Raw genomic sequence first — 8,021 nt, 5'->3', positions numbered from 1 at the left:
TAAAGGCCTCCCTCTCTGGGGGCAGAGAATCCTCCCACTCAGCTCCTATTAACCGTGCAAGTCAAAGCCTAAGGGTGATCCTAGCTGGGACAAGCAGCGGGAAACCTTGGCCAGACGGTGTTTTCAATGGCAAGCTGTATGGTTTTAGCTGGTTAAACTCCAGCAATTACCCCAACACACACTCTGGGGTCCCCAAGCCTTGGCTCTTGCCAACCTGTGCCTAATACTCTCTGTAATTAGATAAGCAGGATGTGTCCCTCCAGAGGGAGAGAGGGAGAGCGCATTCCATTCCATTCCAACAATCTCTCTCTGGGATTTCCATGTGTAATACATGAAACCAAGGTGGGTGGGGTTGAATTCTCAGTTTGGTTTGGAAACTCTTAAGGATGGTGATGGATTTCCGCTTGTGTCAGACACCCAGCTGGGAAAATAAAAAGGCCAAAGGCTCAAGACCTTTCAATGGGCCAATTTTAAAGTTAAAGCCTCAATCTTGTAATATGGCTTTTCAACATGGAAAGCCAAACTGCCAGTTTTAGTGTACTGTGTATGCGTTTGCTCCCAGCAGTATATAATAGGCATATAATTATACTTGAAAACCTGGTTTAAACGGGGTACAAGAGGCAAAAAAAATCAAGTAAGAGAGATAACTTGCATTTAGCTATCACCTTATCTAACCTTATTAAAACATGCTTTAATTAAGCCCTAATCAAAGTAACAAGGGACATATCCTTCCAGCTTGGGACACAGCCTCGGATTACTGATGGGTTAGAAACTTTCAACTTGCTCTTGCTAAATGTATTTTAACAGTCTTTCCAGTTAGTACCCAATTCAGGGCCAAACAGCCCAAAGTTCACTACAAATTGTCCAACTCACTCAGAGGAGCTGGAAGAATGGCTGATATGGGAAGGAATGATGGCTGGGATAGAAAGAAAGGATGGCCGGGATAGGAAGAAAGGATGGCTGGGTTGGGAAAGATGACTGGGATAGGATGGGAAGGATAGTTGGGATGGCAAGGATGGATGGTATGAGCTGGATGGCTTGCTGGGATGGGATGGGAAGGATGGCTTGGATGGGATGGGAAAGATGGCTGGGATGGGATGGGAAGGATGGATGGGATGGATGGCTGGTAGGGGAATCATCATAGAATCATAGAATGTTACGGCACAGAAGGAGGCCATTCGGCCCATCGAGTCTGTGCGGCTCTTTGACAGAGCAACTGACTTTTATTAACCCCAATCACCAGCTTTCTCCCCATAACCCCACAAACCCGTCTTCCCCAGATACCTATCCAGTTCTCTCTTAAACGCTGTTATCGAATCAGACATCACTGCCCTTTCGGGCGGATCATTCCAAATTCTAACAACTCGCTGAGTGAAAACATTTCTTCTAACCTCCCCTCTGCTTCTTTTGGTAGATATCTTCAGACTGTGACCGCGGGTCACAGACACACCTACAGCAGAAACAGCTTTTCCCTATCTCGCCTGTCGAAACCTTCCATGATCTTGAAGACCTCTATCAGGTCTCCGCGTAACCTTCTCTGCTCTAATGGGAAAAGTCCTAACTTTTCCAGCCTGTCCTCATAGCTGAGGTTTCCCATTCCTGGTATCATTCTCGTGAATCTCCTCTGCACCTTTTCCAGTGCCTTAATATCTTTCCTGAGGTAAGGTGCCCAGAACTGGGCGCAGTATTCCAGCTGAGGCCTAACCAGTGTTTTGTACAGATTAAGCATAACCCCTACTCTTATACTCTATGCCCTATTAATAAAGCTCAGTACACCAAATGCCCTTTTTACTGCCCTTTCTACCTGCTCTGCCACCTTCAATGAATCGCTTACTTGAACGCCCAGATCTCTCTGTACGTTCACCCCCCTTAAGATTCAGCTACCAAGTCTATCGCCTCCTATCATTTTTCCTCCCTAAGTGTATCACCTCGCACTTATCTACATTGAAATCCATCTGCCACATGTCAGCCCATTCCACCATTCTGTGTATGTCTGCCTGCAGTCCGTCACAATCTGCTTCACTATACTACCCGACCTAACCTGGTATCATCTGCAAACTTGGAAATAGTGCTCCCTGTGCCCAAGTCCAGATCATTAATATATATTAGAAAGAGCAGTGGTCCCAATACCGATCCCTGGGGGACACCGCTGCACACCTCCTTCCATTGCGAGTAACACCCATTAACCACCACCCTCTGCATTCTGTCACTCAGCCAGTTCCTAATCCAAACGGCTACTGTCCCCTAAATACCGTGGGCCTCCAGTTTTTTNATTAACCTCTTATGCGGTACTGTGTCAAAAGCCTTTTTAAAATCCATGTAAATAACATCCGCCGCATTTCCCTCAACCCTCGCAGTCACCTCTTCAAAAAATTCTATTAGATTTGTTATTTATTCTGTCCCGGATTACGGTCTCCAGTAGTTTTCCTATTACCGAAGTTAGGCTGACTGGCCTGTAATTTCCAGGTTTGTCTTTCTGCCCCTTTTTGTAGAGTGGGGTAACATTAGCCACTCTCCAGTCTCTTGGCACCACTCCTGTGTCCAATGACGATTGAAATATAATGGCCAAAGCCTCTGTTATTTGAACCCGTATCTCCCACAGCAACCTTGGGTGAAGCCCATCTGGTCCTGGTGACTTATCAATTTTGAGCCCAGTCAATCTTTTCAGATTGAAGGGGAAGGGGAAATAAAAATATGCTGTAAAGTGAATTGACTGTATATTTGTGGGTGAAACGCGGCAGCCAATTGCGCACAGCAGCGTCCCACAAACAGTCATGGATTGAAAATAACCAATTTAAATAACCAATTTATTATTGTTTTGTTTTGAAGGGATCATTATTAGGCGTGTGGAGTAAGGAACGTGTGGAGTAAGGAAACTTGCCCAAGGTTTCGCCCGGCTGGGAATTGAACCCAGGTGTCTCGCTTGCAAGGCGAGTGCTCTAACCACTGAGCTACAGGAAATGAACCCAGCCCACTCTCACTTCGAGTGAGAAGGTTGTGGGTTTAAGTCCCACATCAAGACTTTGAGCTTTATTGTCTGATCTGACAATCCAGTGAAATGATGGGATAACACTGCAATGTCAGAGGTGCAGTCCTTCAGGTGAGACATTAAACCGAGGAGCCACCTGCTCATTCAACTAGATGTTTAAGATCCCATGACACTGTTCAAAAAGCGAAGGGATTATTTCCTGGTGTCCTGGGCAAAAATCTACCGGATAAAATTGGTCATTCATTTCATGGCTGTTTATAGAATATAGCTGTGTGCCAAATTGGCTACTCTCTTCACTTCCAAATATATAGTCATACACTTTGTAATAGTCTTATAAAAACACATTGTGTCTTTGACAACATAAAATACTATAGCAAATGCAAGGATTATAATTTAATAATAATAATATTCCTTGCATTTGTTATAGCTCCTTATCACGTCTTCGAGAGGTCTCAAAGCGGTTCATAGAATATTCTGTAAAGTGAATTGACTGTATATTTTGTGGGTAAAACACAGCGGTAAATTGCACACAGCAGTGTCCCATAAAAAGTTGTGGATTAAAACAGTCCAAATTTAGACCACGTGGTTGAAGGATATTGAATCAGCAGATTTATTATTAACAGGGTTGTTTGTTTGGTTTAAAAAAAGGTTTCCTTTTAGTGGAGCCAAGCACTTCCAGCCAATTGTTAAGAGTTCTAATCAGAGGAAATGCATCCTGTTGCTTTGAATCAAGAGGATCAGAAAGATTGGAGTATGCTGCACAATATTTCTTTGCTAACGTGAAGTTGAACCACTGCTGGCTTAATATTTAGTGAGGAGATACTCAGCCTTGTAAATATTAAAAGGTAGATGTATTATGAAATGAGAAGTGTTCAGCCGAGCAGTATTGGAAACATTAAGATTGGATTCCAGGTAAGAGTTAGGAGACAGAAAGCATATCAGGAATAAACCTGTAGTTGACCCCACACACGTGTAAAATTCACAACAGCAATTGTTACCACCCATCGACAAAATCATCTAAATCATCTGAAGTATTATCACAAGGTAATAACCTTTTTGGGAGCAGAGGAATTCAAACCTAAGTTTGAGTGGTAGGCTAGTAATTAGAAATTGCTGTTCAAAGTCAAAGTATGATTATCTGATGACTGAGATTTTAAGATTACAAAATGTCTGTCTGTGTGTCTGTCTAACCAATTGATGTAGAGTACTCCCAACCAACAGGAATCCTCCCAACAGGATATGTGTGGAAATATGTCAACAAGGGATGCTGATGAGTTCAATAGCATATTTTCTTAATCTTAAGGGATAAAGATGCCTAGGAAGCAAAAATCAAGCCTTTCAACGACAAATAAAGATCCCAGACAAAAGAGAGCAGGACATTTAAGTGAAACTGGCTGCAAGTGTAGCTGCAAGGGGTACAGCTAGCTTTAGAATAAATATATAATAATCTTTACAATGCCAACATATCATCAAAACGGCTGCCAATTTGCACACAGCAATGTCACACAAACAGCCATGAAGTGAATGACCAATTTTATCCGGGGGATTGTTTACCAGGATACTGAGAGAAACTTACCTTTTCAATGAAATAAATTTGCTTTTTTTGAAAATACATATTTATTTATAAATATATTTAGTACAACAGAAATCCAAAACAAACACAACATCTTCTGTTACAATTTTTCCTTTCCTTCCGATCCAAAAAAGCATTCCTTTGTTTACGATACATTCCTTCACCAGACCTAGGTTGTGCACTTTTTTTTGGGACGCTCCCTTTAAAACAGTCAGTAGTCGCCCCTGTGTATACCTCATCCATGTGCGCGCCCGCGCACACCATGATAAGGCGCACTTGCTGCTTTCAGAAGGTGCCTCGATGTGCACCGTACGTGCACGTGTTTACCGTACATAGATTTTTGGGTGCTCTTTGGTTACATCTCGAGTGTCCTTCTGTACCATTACTTCAGTCAGTTTTGGGTGCGCTTGGGCACCTCTGGTGGGTGCGCCCTGAGCAGTTTGTGCTGGAGCAGCTCCTGCCAGGGTCAGGCCCCATCTGGCCTTGTCCCTCAATATATAGTTCAAAGAAATAAATTTGCATGACAAAACTAGAACGGCTCTTTGTAATATCCTTTCGGCTCCTATCCTTCTCACTGTTTACCCCTCCCTAACTTTGTGTCGTCCGCAAACTTGGAAGATGGTACTTGCTATACCCAAGTCCAGATCATTTATGTATATAAGAAGAGCAGTGGTCCTAATACCGATCCCTGGGGGACACCACTGTACACTTCCCTCCAGTCAGAAAAGCAGCGTTCACCACAACTCTCTGCTTTCTGTCTCCCAGTGAGTTCTGGATCCGCTGCCACTGTCCCTTTTATACCATGGGCTTCTATCTTTCTTACAAGTCTTTCATGTGGCACTTTGTCAAATGCCTTTTGAAAGTCCATATAAACTACATCAACTGCACTCCTTTATCCCCTCTCCGTTACCTCATCGAAAAATTCTATAGATTTGTTAGACAAGATTTGCCTTTAACAAATCCGTGCTGCCTGTCCCTAATTAACCCATATTCTTCTAAGTGAAGATTTATTCTGTCCCGGATTATAGTCTCCAGGAGTTTCCCCACTACTGATGTTAGGCACTGGCCTGGAGTTCCCAGGTTTGTCCTTCTGTCCCTTTTTGTACAGGGAGTCACATTGGCCACTCTCCAGTCCTCGGGCACCACTCCTGTGTCCAACGAAGATTGAGAAATTGTAGCCAAAGCCTCCGCTATTTGTACCCGTGGCTCCCATAGGAACCTCGGCTGCATCCCGTCCGGACCGGGTGACTTATCACCTTCAGCCCAGTGAGTGCTGACTGTATCAAAGGGCAAACAGTTTAGAGGTTGCTTCATCCTATAATTACACAGGAACATAGAATGTAAAGGATGTTACAGTCCATCTGGCTCGAACATTTGAATACTTGTAGGAACACAGGAATGTTTAGTATCGAGAATGACAAGATGACTGATATTGTTCCAACTATCTCAATGCCTCCAAGTGAATTTCTTGAATCTCATTGGGACTTTTAAGAGAGGCCTTGAAAGACAGAATCAGATGAATTGGCATTAACTATAGGACTGGAATTGTAGAGAGATGGTTATTATTGCAAAATAATAACTTGCCTCGCAAGCCAGAGGATCTGGGTTCGATTCTAGGCAGAGCAAAATGTTAGGCAAGTTTCCTTACTCCACACGCCTCTGTTTACCAGCAGGAAGTAGGAACCCGTTTGTTAGTCGATTATTGGATCGCTTTTCGTGGATAATAATCACTTAAAAAATAATAATTTGGTCACTCAATCCATGACTGTTTGTGGGATGCAGTTGTGAGTAATTGGCTGCCCACAAAATACACAGTCAATTCACTTTACAGTTTTTCTGTGATGTTCTTTGAGACATCTCAATAACACGATAAGGCGCTATATCAAATGCAATATGAGTATTATATAGATCATTATTTTATCTAATCCGATGCTGGCCAACTTAGGGCCCATAGGGCCACATTACACACGCGTTAAATAGTCGCATGGGCGGTAAATTGGCCATTCCTGATCTAGATGATCAAACAAACAGAAGCGGGCTCAATCTAAAGTACACAGTATATTTTACTATTCAGTCTTGTTAGTGTCATTAGCTGAGGAAAGGCAAGAGTTTTAATTACTATAGTACTTTAATTTATTAAATCAGGACTATGGAATAATATTTTAACACTGCTGAATGCACCAAAGGAATGGAATTTCTCCTTTCAAAGGTCCGTGTTTACTTTTCGACTGCCCAGAGAGTGCTGCAGAAAATGACCTGTTGTGAAGTTTTGTGTTACCTTTCTGCAGGACTAGGATATAATTATCAAACTCTGTTTACACCTTTAAATATTCAGAATTATTCTGAGAGCGCGAGCGCTACCACTGAGCCGAGCTGACACACGAATGGAAAAATGACCTGTGAACGTTGGAGCCGGTCGCTGTAGTTCTGCAGTCATTTTCATTTGGGAGTTTTTTGAGTGCTTGTTCTGGCAGCAGCAGCTTTGATACTGCGTGTGTCGCAGATGAAATGTGACCTGTGACATTATTGTCCTTGCATAACTTACACAATAGTGCTTGTATTTGTTGAAGCGCTTCACAGAATATGCTGTAATGTGTAGTGACTGTGCACTTAGTGGGTGAAACATGGCAGTCAATTGTGCATTGAGTGACCAAATTATTATAATTTTATTGGAGGGATTATTACGTGCAAATAGCAGGAAAATAGTATTAAGGGATAATGGAAATTAGGATCTTAGAACTCCAGTGGGGGAGCGAACACCAATACAGACACGATGGGGAGAGAGAGAGTAGGGAATGGGGTTAGAGTAGAGAGCCCCAGTGGGGGAGTGAGCCCCAGCACAGACATGATGGGGAGAGTGAGAGAGAGCAGGGAATGGGGTTAGAGTAGAGAGCTCCAGTGGGGGAGCGAGCCCCAGCACAGACACGATGGGGAGAGAGCAGTGGGACATGAAGTGAATGATCAGTTATATCTGGGAGGGGATTGTCGGTTAGGAAGGACTCTGGGAGAAACTCGCTTATTTTATCGATTGTTCCATTGGAGATGGAGTCCTGTAGCTCAGGTGTTGGAGCACTCGCTTCGGAAGAGAGACCTGGGTTTGATTTCTTACTTTCTGTACTCCACACAAGTGAAATCAGGGGCTGTTTAAATAGCAGTCAATAGGAACCTGGTGTTAGCCAATTGGAGGATCACTTTCCGGGGAGTAATAATCCCTCAAAAAAAATGTGGTCATTCAATCCACTACTGTTAATTCCCAGCCCCCCTCTTAACCCCTCTTAACCCCTCTTAACGCCAACACCAAAATAACACTCCCGCCAAAAAAATAACTTGGTTACTCAATCCACAACTGTTCGAGGGACTCTGCTGTGCGCAATTATCTTTCGGGTTTCACCCACAAAAACATAGTCACTACACTTGGAGTCCTGTAGCTCAGTGGTTAGAGCACTCGCTTTGCAAGCG

This window comes from Callorhinchus milii, unplaced genomic scaffold, assembly GCF_018977255.1.
Source record: "Callorhinchus milii isolate IMCB2004 unplaced genomic scaffold, IMCB_Cmil_1.0 Scaffold4, whole genome shotgun sequence".
Lineage (NCBI taxonomy): Eukaryota > Metazoa > Chordata > Chondrichthyes > Chimaeriformes > Callorhinchidae > Callorhinchus > Callorhinchus milii.
The sequence above is the reverse complement of the archived record's forward strand: the minus strand, read 5'-3'. Positions refer to the sequence as shown.